The 18,635-nt window shown below is 48.4% G+C and overlaps 1 non-coding gene across 1 annotated transcript; it reads left to right on the top strand.

Annotated features, from left to right (window-relative positions):
* Nucleotides 1–3,275: 3,275 nt before the first annotated feature.
* LOC116886767 lies at nt 3,276–3,394 on the top strand. Its single transcript, XR_004386168.1, has one exon. It is a non-coding gene; the product is annotated as a 5S ribosomal RNA (ribosomal RNA).
* The last annotated feature ends 15,241 nt before the right edge of the window (nt 3,395–18,635 follow it).

Consider the following 18,635-nt stretch of genomic DNA (forward strand, 5'->3'; position numbering starts at 1 on the left):
CTTCAACGGAGTTACAGCTACTTCACTGATGGCACCGCCCCTGCTGCGTCACTACACAGGCCCCGCCTTTGGCCCGTCCCCTTTTCTTCATTGGTCTCCGGCTCTGCCTCCTCCTCGACTCCGCCTCTTGCCCGCCTACCACGTCCACGGCCCCGCCCCTACCTTATTTGGCTCTGTACGGCCCCGCCTCTTGCCCCGCCCCTCTTTCGTTCGGCCTCGCCCCTCCTGCGCCCGCCCCCTTCCCTCTTCCGCCTGCGGGAGGCCATGCACCTGTGGCTACTTGTTGTTCTGTGGACTGCGGCAAGTTGAGTCCCTCGCCTGCTTCCACTCTTTAAGGGTAGAGGTTTGAGACTGTGTTTTCACCTGCGCTAAACACAGATGCGGGAATAAACTCATTAATCTCAGTCTCAGCTCCGGGTCCCCCTACATTGCTGGCTGTTCCACACAGACACCATCCTGAGGGAAGGGTCTTCCCTTCAATTTTAGAGTCTTTGCCCTTTCTACGGATGGTTAAAAAGCCATGAAAATGCGCCTCCCCTCTCAGAGCCTAGAACAAGATCTTTGGCAAACCAAACGTCAGGTGAGACCACAGGGACAAGTTTGCACACGTATTATCATTTCTCTTATCGTTGTTATTGCAATTGTGCAGATGGAACCCCAGTCCTCAAGAATGACACCGTCTTCCACTGAGCTATACCCCAGGACCTCACGCTGTCAAGCCTTCTGTACAGAGTCTTGGTGAGCCAACAGCCCTTGAGTCCCTGCATTAATATGGCCCCCGCGGGGGGAATTTTGAATCAAGAGTCCGGTGAGGACTGCTGAACTATTAGGTGACTCCAGCAGGGTGCCAGCAGACCAGGGTGACTACCAGGGAGGAGTAGTTAATCTACAACTGGTAAGGGCAAGAGAGCCTGGATCCAAGTTTAAAACCCTCACTATTAGGCTCTGAGGTAAGTTGTAATCTTAGTATTCCAGGGGTGGGAGCAGAAGGATCGCCAGTTGGGGACAGTCTGAGTCATGCGGCATTCGCTATCTCAAGGTTAAGGGTGTACTCTGTGATAGAGGTGCCCCCCGACACACACACACACACACACACACACACACACACACGTACACGGCCCTGCGTTGGTTTGAGTGAGAATGGCTCCACAGATTCGACTCCTTGGTCCCCCATTGGTGGGACTGTTTGGGAAGGATTAGGAGGCGTAGCCTTGTTGGAGGAGATATGTCATGGGGGAGTGGGGGGGAGGGCTCTGAGGTTTCAAAAGCCCATACCATTCCCAGTTTGTGCTTTCTTTGCTTGTGGATTGGATGTAAGCTCTCAGCTATTGCCTCAGCACCATGCCTGCCTGCCCGATTCCATGCTCCGCCCTCCCCATCCCCCATGATCATGGACTCTAACCCTGTGGAACTGTCAACCCCAAATTAAATGCTTTCTTTTATAATTGGCTTTGTTCCCAGTGTCTTTAGATTTACTTATTATACACTGTACACTGTACAGTAGACTGTAGCTGTCTTCAGACACACCAGAAGAGGGCATCGGATCTCATTACAGATGGTTGTGAGCCACCATGTGGTTGCTGGGATTTGAACTCAGGACCTCTGGGAGAGCAGTCAGTGCTCTTAACTACTGAGCCATCTCTCCAGTCGTCCAGTTCACCAGTCTTATTGTGGCAATAGAAAACTAAGAGGGCTGGAGAGATGGCTCAGCCGTTAAAGGCTAGGCTCACAACCAAAACTATAAGAAAACTAAGACATCTAGCCAAAAACACACACACACACACACACACACACACACACACACACACACCAAAGCAAAAAGGATATGTAGTCTGGGTTTTCTGTAACCAGGCAGAAAATTTGCTCTGTCTCAGCTATGGCTCCCGACTGAGCTGTATCCTGCTCCCTGCAGGGACCCCGCAAAGCTATAATAAAACTGTACTCAAGCTCCACCCATCCCATGGCCTGGAAACCCGGCTGCCGCTTATCTGAGCTGGAAATTATCTCTTGCAAACCCTTTGTCCTCTTCGTGGGGTTCTGAATCCACACAAATATTATCGAAAGAAACAAAAGTCACTGGACGCTGAGGGGCTACTTCGTGCCTCAGTTTCTTCATCTTCTTTTGAGGATGGAGTGGTGGGGGAGAAGCTTGAGACGCATTCAGAGAAACCGTCAGCCACCTGGACCATGCCAAAACAGAAGCTGCCTCCCGCTCCTGCAGAGTCTGTGTGCCAGCTTGTCTGGGTTTTGATTGACAGGGGAGTGTTTTCTTGACTGGCAAATATTTGCGTTCCCGAGTTGGCTGTGCTTCACTTCCCGGGTTTGCACAGTCTCTAAAAGAGCAAAGGCACTAGTGCAGAGAATGGCGCTAGAAGACAGACAGGGGGCTGGTATGGGAGGAGCTAGATCTGGGTCTCTTCCTATAAGATGGGGACAGTGCTACTGAGTGGCCACTGGGCTTCTGGGGGCAGATGGTGAGGACGCCTCAACATGTCTCTCTATGGCAGTGAGTTCATTACACGCAAATCGCAGGCGTGACCAACTTCTGGCAGTAGATACCCAGAGGGAGGAAGGGTGACTAACCCACACGGACCTGAAGCAACTGCTCCAGATAAAGCACAGATAAAGCCCCAAACACACGCCTGTTGGGCACTTGCTTCCAATCCCTGCACACTGGATTTGCTGCTGCTGCTGCTGCTGCTGCTGCTGCTGCTGCTGCTGCTGCTGCTGCTGCTGCTGGGGTGTGTGTGTGTGTGTGTGTGTGTGTGTTATGTGTGTTTGCGTGTGAATGCGCATGCGAGTGGGTGTGCATGTGCGTGTGTGTCCAGTCCAGTCTCCCCCAACACCCCAGCCCCGCACCCCCAGTCAGGCCCACTGTGCACCAAGCTGGGCTGAGGGGAGGGGAGCTTAACCCAGTGTAGGTGGGTGCTGTGCAGGATCTCAGTGGAGGTGCCAGACCTACTGGGGGGACTGTGGGGGGGGGAGACCTTATAAGGTCAACCAAGGAGTGAATAAATTCCTGCAGGGTTAGTGGAGAGGGGAGCTGACTTTAGAGTACCAGGTTGGGAGGGGGAGGTAGCCAACTCCTGCCATCCGTGTCTGAGGTGTCTGGGGTTGAAGCTCCCGAGACCCTTCCTCCATAACCCTGGGCCATTACCACAACCCCACATGGAGGCTGAGGCAGGAGGATTGTGAACTGAAAGCTTCTGGGCTACACAGCAAGTCCCAGACCAACCTGGGGCACGTAGTGAGACCCTGTATCCAAAGGCAAAAACAACTATGGCCATGCCATCCTGAACGCGCCCGATCTTGTCTGATCTCGGAAGCTAAGCAGGGTCGGGCCTGGTTAGTACTTGGATGGGAGACCGCCTGGGAATACCGGGTGCTGTAGGCTTTTAAAAAGCTACAGTGGTGCTCTGGTTATCAGACACTGGGAAGACAGAGGCAGGCATATCCCTGAGTTCAGGGCTAGCCTCATCTATGTAGAAAGTTCCAGGTCAGCCAGGGACACATCATGAGATCCTGCAAAGTCAATCAAAAGGACACCAAAACCAGGGGCTCAGAAGTTAAGATTGGTTTTGTAGGTGACCCAGGTGACCCTGGTTTGATTCTGGGAACCTGGCTGCCCTCTTCTGACCCCCGTGGGAACCAGGGATGCAAGTGGTATTTAAAACTAGAAACTAGGGGTTGGGGATTTAGCTCAGTGGTAGAGCGCTTGCCTAGGAAGGGCAAGGCCCTGGGTTCGGTCCCCAGCTCCGGAAAAAAAAAAAAAAATTAAAACTAGAAACTAAGAAAATCAAACAAACAAACCTCCATGATTCCCAGATGGCGCCACTGACACCGGACAATCACAAACAAGCCAGGTATGGTTACTAACACCTTTATCCCAAGCACTTGGGAGGCAGAGGTGGGCGGAGCTCTGTGAGTTCAAGGCCAGCCTGGTCTACGTAGTGAGTTCCAGGTCAGCCAGAGCTACATAGTAGAAAGACCCTGTCTCAAAACAACAACAAAAGTCAAGTAGGTGTACCCACTTGAAATCCCAGCTCTGGGAAGGCAGAGGCAGGTGGATCCCTGTCTCTCACTAGACTGGCAGCCTGTGCTACTTGAGGCAAAGTCAGGCCAGTGAGAAATGCTCTCTCAAAAGCAAACAAGCGCTGGAGAAGTGACAGCTGAGGTTGTTCTTTAGTCTCTACGTTCGTGCACACGTTTTCATGCACACGAACACACACACATATACACACACATGCACACACATATACACACATACACACACAGGCACACACCACAAAAGTTGAGTGGGGAGAGAAAGAAAGGAAGAAAGAAAGAAAAGAATTCAGACAGAGGACCAGAGAGATGGCACAGTAGTTATGTTCTTCCAAAGGACCTGGGTTCCATTCCAGCACCCACATGGTGATTGACAGCCATCAGTAACTACAGTTCCAGGGCAGCTGACACCCTCTGGATTCATAGGCAGGCACACATGTGGTGCACTGACATGCATGCAGGCAAAACACTCACGCACAGAAGGTAAAATTATAAAAGCCGGACTCAGAGGTCTGCACGGTACGATTGGTGTGATTCTCTTCAACCACAGTAGGCAGGTCCCTAGCCACAGAAAGATTTGCAGTTGCCGGGAGGGAGGAAGGAGAGATGAGAGTATAGTACTCCTCTTCCTTGGAGGTTCTGGGTAGTGGTTACACAGCTCTGTCCATTTACCAAAGTCACTGAATTGCACATGCTCAAAGCACAGTGGGTTTTGTTTTTGTTTTTGTTTTTTTGTTTGTTTGTTTTTGAGCTGAGGACTGAACCCAGGGACTTGCGCTTGCTAGGCAAGCGCCCTACCACTGAGCTAAATCCCCAACCCTTGTTTTTGTTTTTTGATACAGGGTTTTCTTTGTGTAGCTCTGGCTGTCCAGGAACTCGCTTCGTAGACCATCTCAGATATCCTCTGCCTCTGCCTCCCAAGTCCTGGGAGTAAAGGCGCATGCCACCATGCCATTTGATAGGTCCCAGATTTCCCTCCCCCCCCCATACTAAGAAGCTCCTAGAGCCCCCACCCCTCAGCATCCAGGGGTAAACAGAGAGGAAGGGCAAAGAGAGCAGAGACAATGGGGCCTTGGCGGGTGGGAGATGGAGCGGACTCTCCGGGAATTGGGACCCTTTGTCCTAGTTTCATTTCTGTAGGGAGGAAATAACACAAAGCAGCATGGGGGAGACTGGTTTACGTTAGCCCACAGCTCCAGGTTACAACCCCTCCCTGCAGGGGAAGTTAAGGCAGAAATGTAGACAGCTGATCTCCTCACACAGCTGTGGAGAGCAGAGAGAAGAGCGTGCAGTCTGATTAGAGCCCAGTCTGCCTTCTCCTCTTACATAGAGGAAGCCGGTGTAGCCATTCCCAGGGCTGGGGCTTTGGTCTGTATCTATCCACATCAATGGAGACCGTCCTACACAGGCCACCCTGTGCCTACCTGTCGCTGAGACTGCAACATTGTGTCAAGATGACAATTTACACTAACAATGCCCCACCCCCACCCCCAGCTACTTAAGGTGGATGCTAAGGATTGCCACACCATTATTTCCTGCTCTGGGGGGTGAGTGGAAGAAAGCCTGCCTGTCTCAGGAAGCAAGGATGCCCCACAAGGCCAAAGGTTAGAGGCAGAGGTCTTGGTGTGATTTTGTACCCAGTTAGTAAACAGGGCCTGAGGGAGAGCACATGGCTAGAATTCCCAGAAAAAGAAAAAAGGGGGGGGGGTATTGGTGGGGAGAAAAATAACTTTGTTTTGTTTTGTAGGATTTTTTAAAAAGACGTGGTGTGTGTGTGTGTGTGTGTGTGTGTGTGTGTGTGTGTGTGTGTGTGTCCTGTGGGTGTAATGCCCAAGGAAGCCAGGAGATGGGGCTGAATCCCTGGGAACTGGAGTTAGCCGTGGTTGGCAGATGTGGGTGCAGGGACTGAACCTTTGCAACAGCAGGGGGCGCTCCTAACACTGACAATCCCAACAGCCTTTGCTTTGTGGTTTTATATTCTGAGACTGCAGACCCGCACGCCAGCCCAAACCCAGTTTGCTTTGTTTTTAGCTAAAGAATAGTAATTGGGAGCCAGAGAGATAGCTCAGTGGTTAAGAGCTCTGGCTGTTCTTTTAGCGGTCCTGAGTTCAATTCCCAGCACCCCCTCGGCAGCTCTCAACTGTCTATAACTGTAGATCCATGGGATCCCATGGCCTCTTCTGGTGTGGAAAATATACTGGTGTAGACAAAACACTGGTATACATAAAACACATAATAAATCTTTTTTTAAAAAGTTATCTGTTAAAAAGTAATAACCGGGGTTGGGGATTTAGCTCAGTGGTAAAGCACTTGCCTAACAAGCGCAAGGCCCCCAGCTCCAGAAGGTTTGGTCCCCAGCTCCGAAAAAAAAAAAGTAATAACCGTGTAAGGGAGGTAGATGTGGAGGCATCAGGGGAGGGTCATCCTTAACAACATAGCCAGTCTGAAGATAGCCTGGGCTACACCAGACCCAGTCTCAAAAACAAACAGTTGTACATGGTGCTACATGTTTAACCTCAGTTCTCAGGATGCATAGGCAGGCAGATTTCTGAGTTCGAGGCCAGCCTGGTCTACAGAGCCAGTTCCAGGACAGCCAAGGCTATACAGAGAAAACTTGTCTGGAAAAAAATCTGAAATCAAACCAAGCCAAAACAACAATCCAAACAAACCACATATACCTATGCTGGAGAGATGGTTCGGCGTGCAGATGGTTCTGGTTCAGCAGAGGACCCAGGTTTGATGCCCAGCACCCACATCAGAGCGCTCACAACTCGTAACTATAGTCCCAGGGGATCCAGTGCCCTCTTCTGGCCATTGAGTGTACTGCACTCATATGATATGCATAGACAAGCCGGCAATCTACATATGTAAGTAAAAATTTAAATATCTATTTAAAATATTCATTTTATTCACTCATTGAGTCCAATATGCTAGTTTGACATATATCCATATATAATCCACATCCATACTAGTATATGTATGTATATACCACACACACACACACACACACACACACACACACACACACACACACACCTACCTTCTCAAAATACAGGTCATTCCCTGAGATGAGAATATCTAAGACCTGCTCTCTGGATTGGGGCCGAGCAAGTGCTTCCCATGCACAGGGCCTTGGGCTCTAAACACGGAGCCCAAGGGCTCAGAGCATCCCCACACTCTAGCTGTCTTGAAGCATATATCGCTGTGGATTTGCTTTATTTGAGAGAGCCTTCACGGGGTTGGGGATTTAGCTCAGTGGTAGAGCGCTTGCCTAGGAAGCACAAGGCCCTGGGTTCGGTCCCCAGCTCCGAAAAAAAGAAAAAAAAAAAAAGAAAGAAAGAAAGAAAGAAAGAGCCTTCACTAAGGAGCTCACTCTGGCCTTGAATGGAAAATCCTCCCACACAGCTCCATTACAGATGGGGACCACTGTGCCTAGCTCAGAATATACATTGCTATTACGGTCTGTGGTCACCACCCTGGGCAGAGCCTGTGCCCTCTAGCCACCATTTCCTCTCTCCCGGCTGCTCCTGGTGCCTGGGGTAGTGGTTGAGTTTGCCACATGTAAATGAGACAATGTTGCAGTCTCAACAGCCCCACCCCCCCATCTGAGGACCGAACCCAGGGCCTTATGCTTGCTAGGCAAGCGCTCTACCACTGAGCTAAATCCCCAACCCCTGCAGTTGTCTTCTGAGCCTGGCTCCTTTCACTTAACATACTATTCACAGTCATATAGCAAATGACAGGTTAGTTGCTTTGTCTGTCTGTCTAAAAAAAAAAATTTGAGTGGGACTGTGGTAGCGCACACCTTTACTTCCAGCACTTGGGAGGCAGAGGCAGGTGGATCCCTGAGTGTGAGTCCTACCTGGTCTACAGAGTGAGTTCCAGGACAGCCAAAACTACACAGAGAAACCCTGTCCCCAAAATCAAACCAAACCAAACCAAACAAAAATAAAACCAAATAAACAAAACAACTGAAAAAATATTTATTGTATGTAGTTATGTGTAGAGGTTTGTGCACACGAGTGCAAGTGTCATGGAGACCATGAGTGGCATATAGATGTCCTATGTCCTGGAGATGGAGAGCTACAAGCAGTCCTGGGCCTCTTGATAGGGGTGTTGAGAACCAAACTTGGGTCCTCGGCAAAAAGAGAACAGGACATGCTCTCAACCACTGAGCCATCTCTCCACCCCCTCTGCTGCTTCTTAAGGCTAGCTGGTAGACTACAGAATAAGGTCCCAACCCGCGGGGGCTAGAGAGACAGCGCCTCAGCGGTTAAGAGCACCAACTGCGGGGTTGGGGATTTAGCTCAGTGGTAGAGCGCTTGCCTAGCAAGCGCAAGGCCCTGGGTTTGGTCCCCAGCTCCGAAAAAAAGAAAAAATAAATAAATAAAAAAAAGAGCACCTGGGGTTGGGGATTTAGCTCAGCGGTAGAGCACTTGCCTAGCAAGCGCAAAGCCCTGGGTTCGGTCCCCAGCTCAAAAAAAAAAAAGAAAAAAAAAAAAAAAAAAAAAAAAAAGAGCACCAACTGCTCTTCCAGAGGTCCTGAGTTCAATTCCTAGCAACCACATGGTGGCTCACAACCATCTGTGATGGGATCTGATGCCCTCTTCTAGTGTGTCTGAAGACAGCGTCAGTGTACTTATATACATGAAATTAAAAAGAAAGAAAGAAAGAAAGAAAGAAAGAAAGAAAGAAAGAAAGAAAGAAAGAAAGAAAGAAAGAAAGAAAGAAAGGATTCTATTCCTCATCCACTAATGAACACTGTATCTGACCTGGCAAGTGTGATCCGGGTGAACTGGGGAGGCACATCTCGTCAATGCAGTTCCCGATCTGTCCACTAGAGGGCAAACAACACCAGTGACCAGAACTTGGCTCTACACTCTTCTCCAGAATAAGGAACCAGTCTCCAGGAATGGAGCTCACTAGGGGTAGTCCACACCTATTACAGGAGAATTAATAGTTTAAGCCACACAGTAAGCCACTATCTTAAGAACAAAGGAATCAAGGAGGGAGAGAGAGAGAGAGAGAGAGAGAGAGAGAGAGAGAGAGAGAGAGAGAGAGAGAGAGAGAGAATGAATTTGAATATTTGGGTAAGGCAGTTGGAAATTGGGTTGGACCCAGGATGAGGAGATCCACACAAGCCCCTACTGGGCACATACCATAGGGACACAGGGCTTAACAGAATTCACTCCCAGGGAAAAGCCAGACCAGCTTGAGGAGAACAGAAATTGGTGTTGGATAGTGCAAAGTATAAGATACCCTGGGACTACAGTAGCATGAAGGATAAACAAAGAAATAAATAAGGTAGTCAAGACAATCATAATTCTGAATGGGATGCAGGACCCTCTCCTCTGGGAGGCAACTCCCAACGCCCATCCTGTCAGTGTGACTGTGCTGGGGGACTTCCCTCCAAAGAGACCAGCACCAGTGCTTCGAAAGCTGTCAGTCAGCAGTGTGACCTGTAAAGAGAGGGCTGCGCTACTCCCCTGCCTTCCTCCCACGCAGCTCACAACTTCTACAACCACATCCTAATCTCAAGAAAAATGGACAGGTCCCAGCTGAGACTTGCTGGGTGTGGTAGCACACGCCTGTGATTCCCGAGCTCTGGAGGTGCAAGGAAAAGGGAATCAGAGGTGCAAAGGCATCCTCAACTACAGAGCAAGCTCGAGGCCACCCTGGAAGAGATGTGGCCCTGTCTCAAAACAAACAGAACTTGGCACTGGTTATCCAGATGGCTTAGGAAGTAAAGAGGTTGTCTGTATGCAAGTCAGAGCTCAATCCCCAGAACCCACCTAAAGGTGAGAGGAGACAACCAGTTCCACAAAGTAGCCCTTTGTTCTCCACACTAAAGATGGCAGTCACCGCCACCACTGCCCTGCACACACAGAGAAAAAAATAATAAAACGAAAAAAAAATAATAAAACGACAAAACCAGACTGTTTTGATTAAAACTTGAAACTGGGGCCTGGAGAGATGACTCAGTGGTTAAGAGCACTGACTGCTCTTCCAGGGGTCCTGAGTTCAATTCCCAGCAACCACATGGTGCTTCACAACCATCTGTAATGAGATCTGATGCCCTCTTCTGATGTGTCTGAAGACAGCTACAGTGTACTTACATACATGAAATAAATAAATAATTCTTAAAAAAAAAAAAAAAAACAAAACTTGAAACTGACCTTGGAACCCAAGGATCATGGGAAGTTTGGGAATGAGAACTGATAATTCCTATCTACACTTAATAAATTTTATTTACTTTATAACTTATTTGGTTGTTGTCATTGATCTTGTGTTTGTTCTGAAAATGTTAGCATTTTCAAGCCACCAGGACACAGGCACCTCCAACACCCGTAATCTTCTCTCCAGCAATTCTGCTAAAGACTTTGGCCTCCATGATGACAGATTGCTTAGGGAACGTTTCCGTCTCCAGAACTTAGTAGTAGCCCAACCGCACACCTTCAACGGTGGGAGCAGCTTCAGTCTCGGTTTCTGCTTTCTTTCTTTCTTTCTTTCTTTCTTTCTTTCTTTCTTTCTTTCTTTCTTTCTCTCTTTCTTTCTTTCTTCAGCATTGACACGTGTCTGCTCACTGTCCCGTGTCCACAATTTGACAACTTGGCAGAAGCTCTGGTTCCTCTTCAAGTGGTCATGCCTCATATCAATTTTCCTGAAGTAACCTGGATGGCATTTGCCAAAGTTGATCCTGTGGTGATGAATGCCTCCGGCATTCTCTCTGCCTCCTGGCTGCTTGCGGTGGTAACTGTGACTGTGGCCTGTGGCTCATTCTGGATGGCACGGAGACAGCAGAAAGGAAAGAGCTTTCTTTTTTTGAGGGTGTCTGTACCCAAGGCTAGCCTGCAACTAACTCATCATGTAACCCAGGCCTCCCTCAACCTTCAAGCTTCTGTCTCCCAAGAACGGAGACTAGAGGCATGAACAACCATGCCTGGCTACTGTCTACACTTCTGTGGGAGTTTAAAATGGATGGAATCAGGGATGCGACATAATGCATGAGCAGTGGGTACCAGGGGGCAGATGAGCAACCTTGAAAGCGTAGCCTTTGGAAAGCCACGGGTACCTGGAGCCCAGTGCCATGTCTGGAAGAACCAGAACACAGAGCAAGCCTCCAGATCTCGCCAGGTGGCCACAGGTATTTCCCATCCACCTGTGGCTGTGCAGAACTGGCAGCCGGTCCCGCCCCTCCCTGCGGCTTGTTCTTGCCTGCAGCTGGCCCGCCTCCTGGTTTTGGCGGGGGAGCCATTGAGACAGCCCCACCGTGCACATTCTGGCTGGGCCATGCGCTCTCGCACAGCTCCGACATGGTGTGAATACACTCTTGTGTCTTTTTACCATCTGCTGCTGTCATTAAAAAATTACATTTCCATCTGTTTTCACACTCCCCCGCCCCATCTCTCTTCCTGCAGGAAAAGACATGAATCCCAAGTGTTGAGATCAGACCGGTCCTTATCTCCTGGAGCCTGAAAATTGTCCCCGGACACACACAGGAGCTGGGCTGGTGGCTTGAAAGCAGCAGAACCCATCTATATATCTGTCTCCTCTTTAGTAGCCCTTGGCAATGACCTCTGCTCACCCCAGTGCTATTCATAGGAGCTATTCACGATGCTTCTTTAAACTCTCAACCTTAAGCTGAGCACAATGATGGACACACCTTTAATCCCAGCACTCAGAATGCAGAGGCAGGTGGATTTCTGTGAATTTGAGTCTAGCCTGGTCTACATTGAGAGTTGCAGAGCAGGCAGGGCTACTTAGAGAAACAACAGAAATTTAAAGAAGTTTTAGGTATATATGCGGGTCTGCTTACATGTATGTCCTGCTGTTATTAGAGGCTGGGTGAGGGCATCAGATACCCTGGAACTGCGTTACAGACAGTTGTGAGCTGCCAGGTAGATGCCGGGGATCAAACTGTGTGCAAGAAGTGCTCTTAACCTCTGAGCACCTCTCCAGCCCTGGCGGGTTTTTGTTGTTGTTGTTGTTTTGTTTGTTTTCTTTTTTTCGGAGCTGAGGACCGAACCCTGGGCCTTCCGCTTGCTAGGCAAGCGCTCTACCACTGAGCTAAATCCCCAACCCCAGCCCTGGCGTTTTGATGTTTGAGACTCTTCCTTCCTCAGTCTCTCAGAGCACTAAGATTACGGGCCTGAACTAGGGTCCCAGAAAGCCGGACTCATTCGTTAGTTTGTATGGAATAGCATCACCCGATACCCCAGGCTGTCTTGCACCTCACTCAGATACATAGTGAGACCCTGTCCTCAAAAGAGGTGTGGGGTGGGGACAGGGAAGCTGGCTCAGTAGTTAAAAGCATTGGCTGCTCCTGCAGAGGACTCAAGCTCAGTCCCACAATGGTGGCGCACAGCCAGCTGCAACTCCAGTCTCGGGGGATCTGGTGCCCTCTTCTGGCCTCTGCTGGAATTGCATGTATTCAGCGCACCATCAAACGGGCAAACAGTTGGCAAAATGAAAGTTTAAAATGAAGGAAAAAAAAAAAAAAAAAAAAAAAAAATTTTAAAAAGCCACAAAATCAAAAAAAAAAAAAAAAAACCGTGGGGAAAAAAAAAAAAAAAAAAAAAAAAAAAAAAACAAAAAAAAAAAAGAAAAAAAAAAGAAAAAAAAAAAAAAAAAAAAAAAAAAAAAAAAATGAAGGGAAGAGGTTGGGATTTAGCTCAGTGGTAGAGCGCTTGCCTAGCAAGCGCAAGGCCCTGGGTTCGGTCCCCAGCTCCGAAAAAAAAAGAAAAGAAAAAAATGAAAGGGAAAAAGACAAAAAAGAGAAAAACATAGGATGGTGGTTTACCTCCGCCCCTTAATTTCAGCACTTGGGAAGCTGAGGCAGGGGAATCTGTGAATTTGAAGCCAGCTTAGGGAGTTCCAGGACAGCCGGGGCTACATAGACAGACATTGTCTCAAAAACAAGCAACCCTCATTTTAAACCGCTGCCAAGGAGATAGCCACCCTACATTAATATCATCTTCAACTTTCTCCTTAATTTTAAATTATTATTATGTGCGTGTGTGTGCGCATGCACGCATGTGTAGGACTTCGTGGAGTTAGTTCTCGCCTTCTTCCTTTATGTGGGTTCTGGGGATTGAACTCGGGTTGTCAGGCTTTGTGGCAAGCACTTTCATTCACTGAGCCCTCTCGCCAGCCCCTGCATGTTTAACTTATAATAGATTCAAGGCTCATTTAGAGGTTCTCAAGAGGATCTGAGTATGGTGAAGCACAGATGTAATACCAGAGGTTGAGAGGTTGAGGCTGAAAGATCAGAAGTTCAAAGCCAGCCTGGGCAACGTGAGCCTCTGTCTCACACAGAGAACAAAATAAAAGTATCAGCAATAATGGCGCATGCCTATTGTCTCAGCACTCAGAAGGCAGAGGCAGAGGCAGAGGCAGAGGCAGAGGCAGAGGCAGAGGCAGAGGCAGAGGCAGAGGCAGAGGCAGAGGCAGAGGCAGAGGCAGAGGCAGAGGCAGGAATAGCAAGATGTTGTCTCAAAAAAAAAAAAAAAAAAAAGGCAGAAGGTGGCAAGACAAAACTTTAATCCCAGCATTTGGGAGGAAAGGCAGGCAGATCTCTGAGGTGGAGACCAGCCTGGTCTACAGAGCAAGTTCTAGGATAGCCAGGGCTACAGAGAAACCCTGTCTCAGAAAGAGACAGAGACAGAAACAGAGAGAGACAGAGAGAGACAGAGGCAAAGACAGACAAAGAGCGAGAAAGCAGAGTGTCCACTCACCATCCCTCTGCAATATCTTATGGTCCGCAGGCCATGCGAATTGATGCCATCCAAGCCAGTCCAGGCCCCGAGAGGCACTAGGTGACTGGATGAAGAGAGCTATTAGCCAGGGCTAATGGAGAGCAGGCTGGAGGCCTCAGAGCACTGCAGGCAGATGGGAGAGCCTCAGCCCGTGTGGACTCAGCCCTGAGCTCCAAGGTGTCTTGCACTGAAGAGAGAGTGGGAAGAAACCTATCAGGCCTAGCTCCCTGGGGATGAAGGCTGCTTCAAGGATCTGCCTGGGCCAGTGCACAGCAAAAAGGTCAGGGCAGACTGGACGGGCTGAGCACAGCCCTCGGCTTAAATACTGGCAGTGATGTGGGCTCAAGTTCTCTGTCTGGGAGATGAAGTCATTGAGAATAGAGCTCATAGAGAGACTGTGGTCCTCAAAGCATCACACCCCAATTTCTTGATTTATATTCTTCTCCCTTTGGGTGGTAAACTATGAATTTGAACCCACAACCTTGTGAAGGCTAGGAGAATGATCTTCCACGGAGTTATGCCGCAACCCTTTCTATCTATTCTGTAGCACTGAGAATTGAACTCCAGGCCACATACATCTTAGGGAAGCACTCCACCACTGAGCTGGTTCACCAGCCTCTGTGTGTATGAGTGTGTGCATATGTGCATGTATGTGTGTGTATATATGTGTTTGTATACATGTGTGTATATGTGTATACATGTGTTTATTCATACGGTGTATTATGTATATGTATGTATGTGTGTATGCGTGTATACATGTGTGTATACATGTGTGTATATGTTTATTCATACTGCATACTGTGTATATGTATGTATGTGTTGGTGTGTATGAGTGTGTGCATATGTGTATGTGTATGTGTATGTGTATGTCTATTCATACGGTGTATTGTGTATATGTATGTATGTGTGTGTATGCGTGTATATGTGTGTGTATGTGTGTATACATATGTGTATATATGTTTATTCATACTGTGTACTGTGTATATGTATGTATGTATGTATTGGTGTGTATGAGTGTGTGCATATGTGCATGTATGTGTGTATATGTGTATGTCTATTCATACTGCATACTGTGTATATGTATGTATGTGTTTGTATGTATATGTATATATATATATGTGTGTATTCATGCATGTGTGTATATGTGTGTGACTATGCATATGCATCTGTATTCATACATATATACAAGTATAAGATAATATATACATGCACAGATATGTGTGTTCATATGTGTATATGTTTGTGTATGCATGTGTACATGTGTATGTGCCTATAGGCACAGGTACTGACAGGGTGTTGGACACATGACAAGCAGTGTTTGTGTTGTCTCACTCAGGTTATAAAGAGACTGAGCTAATCTGGCTCATGGTCCCTGAGGCTGGAGAACCTGGCTTTCCTGACCTGTCACCCCAAGAGGGTGGAGACATCTGGTGGGACAGAGTGGGGCAGCAGTGAAGCCTTTCCTCACTGTGGCATCCAGGGCAGTGGCTCCCAACTTTCCCAGTGCTACGACCCTTTAACACAGTCCCTCGTGCTGTGCTGACCCCAGCCACACAATTATTTTCCTTGCTACCTCATAACTGCAAATTTGCCACTGTTATGATTCATATTGTAAAGATCTGTGTTTTCCAATGGTCTTAGGTGACCCCTCTGAAAGAGCCGTTTGACTCTCCAAAGGGGTTTCAACCCACAAATTGAGAAACACTGACCCAGGGAGCTCCACCTCAAGACCCCATTTATTTCTACCACCACCCGAAACAGCTCTAGTCTGGCTCCCAAGTATCACAGCTGCCAGATTAAATATCCAACACAGGGGTCCAGCACGGGCTCACTCCTGGGATCCCGAGTCAGGAGAACCTGTTCAAGGACAGCCTGCCCTACTTGAGTGACACCCACCCCAAAAGCAAACTTTGGGGGCTGGGATTTAGCTCAGTGGTAGAGCGCTACCTAGGGAAGCGCAGGCCCTGGGTTCGGTCCCCAGCTCGGAAAAAAGAACCAAAAAAAAAAAAAAAAAAAGCAAACTTTTTCACATTTGAACTTGAGGGTACATGCAAGCCTTATGTTGATCTTGACTAGATTAAGAGCCCTCGAGGGGGCCAGCAAGATGGCTCAGTAGCGGGGATGGAGACCCAGCTCAGTAGCTAAGAGCACTGACTACTCTTCCAGAGAACCTGAGTTCAGTCCCCAGCAACCACATGGTGGCTCACAACCATCTGTAACTCTAATTCCAAGGGATCTGATGGCCTCCTCTGACCTCCGTGGACACCAGGCAAGCACAGCCACAGGTGCAGGCAAAACATTAATATTTATATAATTTAAAAATAATATTAACGAATCTCAATTAAAAAAAAAAACAGGTATGGTAGCAAACGCCTTTAATCCTAGTACTTAGGAGCTAAAAGCAGATTAATCTCTGAGTCACAGGCCAGCCTCCCAAGGCAGCTAGGGCTATACAGTGAAATCCTGTCTCAAAAAAAACAAACAAACAAACAAAAACAACAACAAAACCCAGAAAACCAAAACCAACAAATCGGAAAAAAAAAAAAAAAAAAAAGGGGTTGGGGATTTAGCTCAATAACCCTTAAACAAAAAACCTGAAGGCCATGGGGTAAAAAGAAACAAGCTTAAAAAAAAAAAAAAAAAAAAAAAGGCTCCGTACATAAGGGTCACTCAGGGGGGCCAAGACTTTGATCCTCAGATGCACACAGTAAAAGAGAGACCAGAACTCAGCCCCCCAAGTTGTCTCTGGGCTCCACAGGGGTACCATGAACATGCTTACACACCCTACCCCAAATAAATACATATAATAACAGGTACCTGTTTGGGGGGTGTTTCCACAGAGGATGGTGTGGGCAGAGGACGAGAACCATCTTTAATGTGGGCAGAGGAGGTTGAGAACCATCTTTAATGTGGGCAAAGGAGGTCGAAAACCATCCTTAAGGTGGACTTCCCCATCCAAAGGGCAACACAGACCAGGAGGAGTCAGGGTAAAGCCAGTGCTGACTTCACTCTGCTTATCCCTCACTAACATCGGACCCCAGTTTCTTAGTTCTTAGGAAACTCCCACGTCTTTAGTCCAAGTGGGGGTGCTTAGGAGTCCGGGTTCTCAGCCCCTGCATCATGCAGCCAACCTGGACCCTGTAAACAAATCTAATAACCCACTTCACAGAATACATATAAACACATCCACACGCTCCTCTCAGAGGCCCGCCTCACAGGCAGCACGGCCACACATCTTCCTGTCCCACGTGCTCCTCCACTGTCCCTTATCTATGGTTCCCATGAGAAGCCAGGGTTGCAGTTCCTACCCCTCAGGTTGCAAATACCTGATGGCCTCATGTCCCTGCTAAAATAACTCCAAGCGACTGCAGAGACAAAGGTCCTTACAGTCGTGCAGCACACTCCTCTGAAACCAGGCCCCCCAACTGTGAGGAAGCCCAAGCCATCTGTGGAGAGAAACCAAGAACCAGGGACCACTTCACCAGCCTTGTGGTGGGCAGATGGGCCACCCGAGTGGGCCACCTTGGAGGTCAGTCTTACAGACTTCCATGACATGTCTCAGCTGTGGTCTCAGGAAATATGGCGAGCTGTCTCCTCCAGCTCTGCCCAGATCACAGACGGGTGACCACAGTCGATGTTGGGCTTGCCCCAGAATGGGCTGTTTCATAGCAGCGCTAACAGGAGGTTCACAGGAAGGGAAAAGCTGGCCCTGGCTCTAGGATGGAATGAAGGAGAGTGACACTGAGCTCTGGCCTCTTTGCAGCCAGCAGGAAGCCTGTGGGAGTGGCTAAGCCGCACAGAGGTGAACTGGAGAGTAATGTGGCAACAGGATGAAGGGCAGGGGTGCAGGGGAGGAGAGACCCAGCATCCTAGCCTGCTGACATCACGGCAGGCTGAGCAGGACCCAGGCAGGCCAGGCTGGTGTGGACCCTGGTGAAACAGGGGAAATCAGGCTGAGGGAGGACACCAGTACAAGTCAGGACACAGAGGTATCCAAGAGAGGGGCTCTGCACAGGAGGGTTAGAGCTGAGGCAGGAAGAGGACACCATGGTGGCTGCTTTCCCTGCTTGGGGCTGCATGTGCATAGCACAGTTTGGCTCTGACTGCTCATCCCCCCCCCCACTTCCCTACAGGTACTAAATGACCTTTCCATATTGCTTGACACTTTGTTTTGTTTTGTTTTTCTTTCTTTTTTCTTTTTTTCGGAGCTGGGGACCGAACCCAGGGCCTTGCGCTCGCTAGGCAAGCACTCTACCGCTGAGCTAAATCCCCAACCCCGCTTGACACTTTGTTAAAAGCCAATGTTATTGTCATCATGTATTAAGTCAGACTATTTTCTAGATTTTCCAGTCTTATTGTGTATCCTCAGCTGGCCTGGAACTTGCTATGTAGACCAGGCTGGCCTCTCCCCCATTTCCCCAAGTTCTGGAATTAAAGGTGTGTGCCTCTAAATGGGGCTCTTTTACATATTCTGTGCAAGCATGTACTTGTATGTGTGTGTTTGCATTCCTGTGTATTTGTCTATGTGTTTGCATGTGCATGAAGTGTGTATTTGTATGTTTTCAAGTGTGTGGTGTGTTTGCACATGTGTATGTGCATGTGTGTATGTGTGTGTAGTATGTATTTGTGTTTATGGCTGCATGTTTGGGGGTATTTGCATATGTGTGTATGCATTTATGTGGTATAGTCGCATGTATGTGTTTGCATGTATGTATGCATGTGTGTGCATGCATGTGTGTGCATGCATGTGTGTGCATGCATGTGTGTGCATGCATGTGTGTATGCATGTGTGTATGTGTATGTGTGCTTGCATGTGCGTGGTATATTTGCATGTGT

The sequence above is a fragment of the Rattus rattus genome, chromosome 17 (assembly GCF_011064425.1).
Source record: "Rattus rattus isolate New Zealand chromosome 17, Rrattus_CSIRO_v1, whole genome shotgun sequence".
NCBI lineage: Eukaryota > Metazoa > Chordata > Mammalia > Rodentia > Muridae > Rattus > Rattus rattus.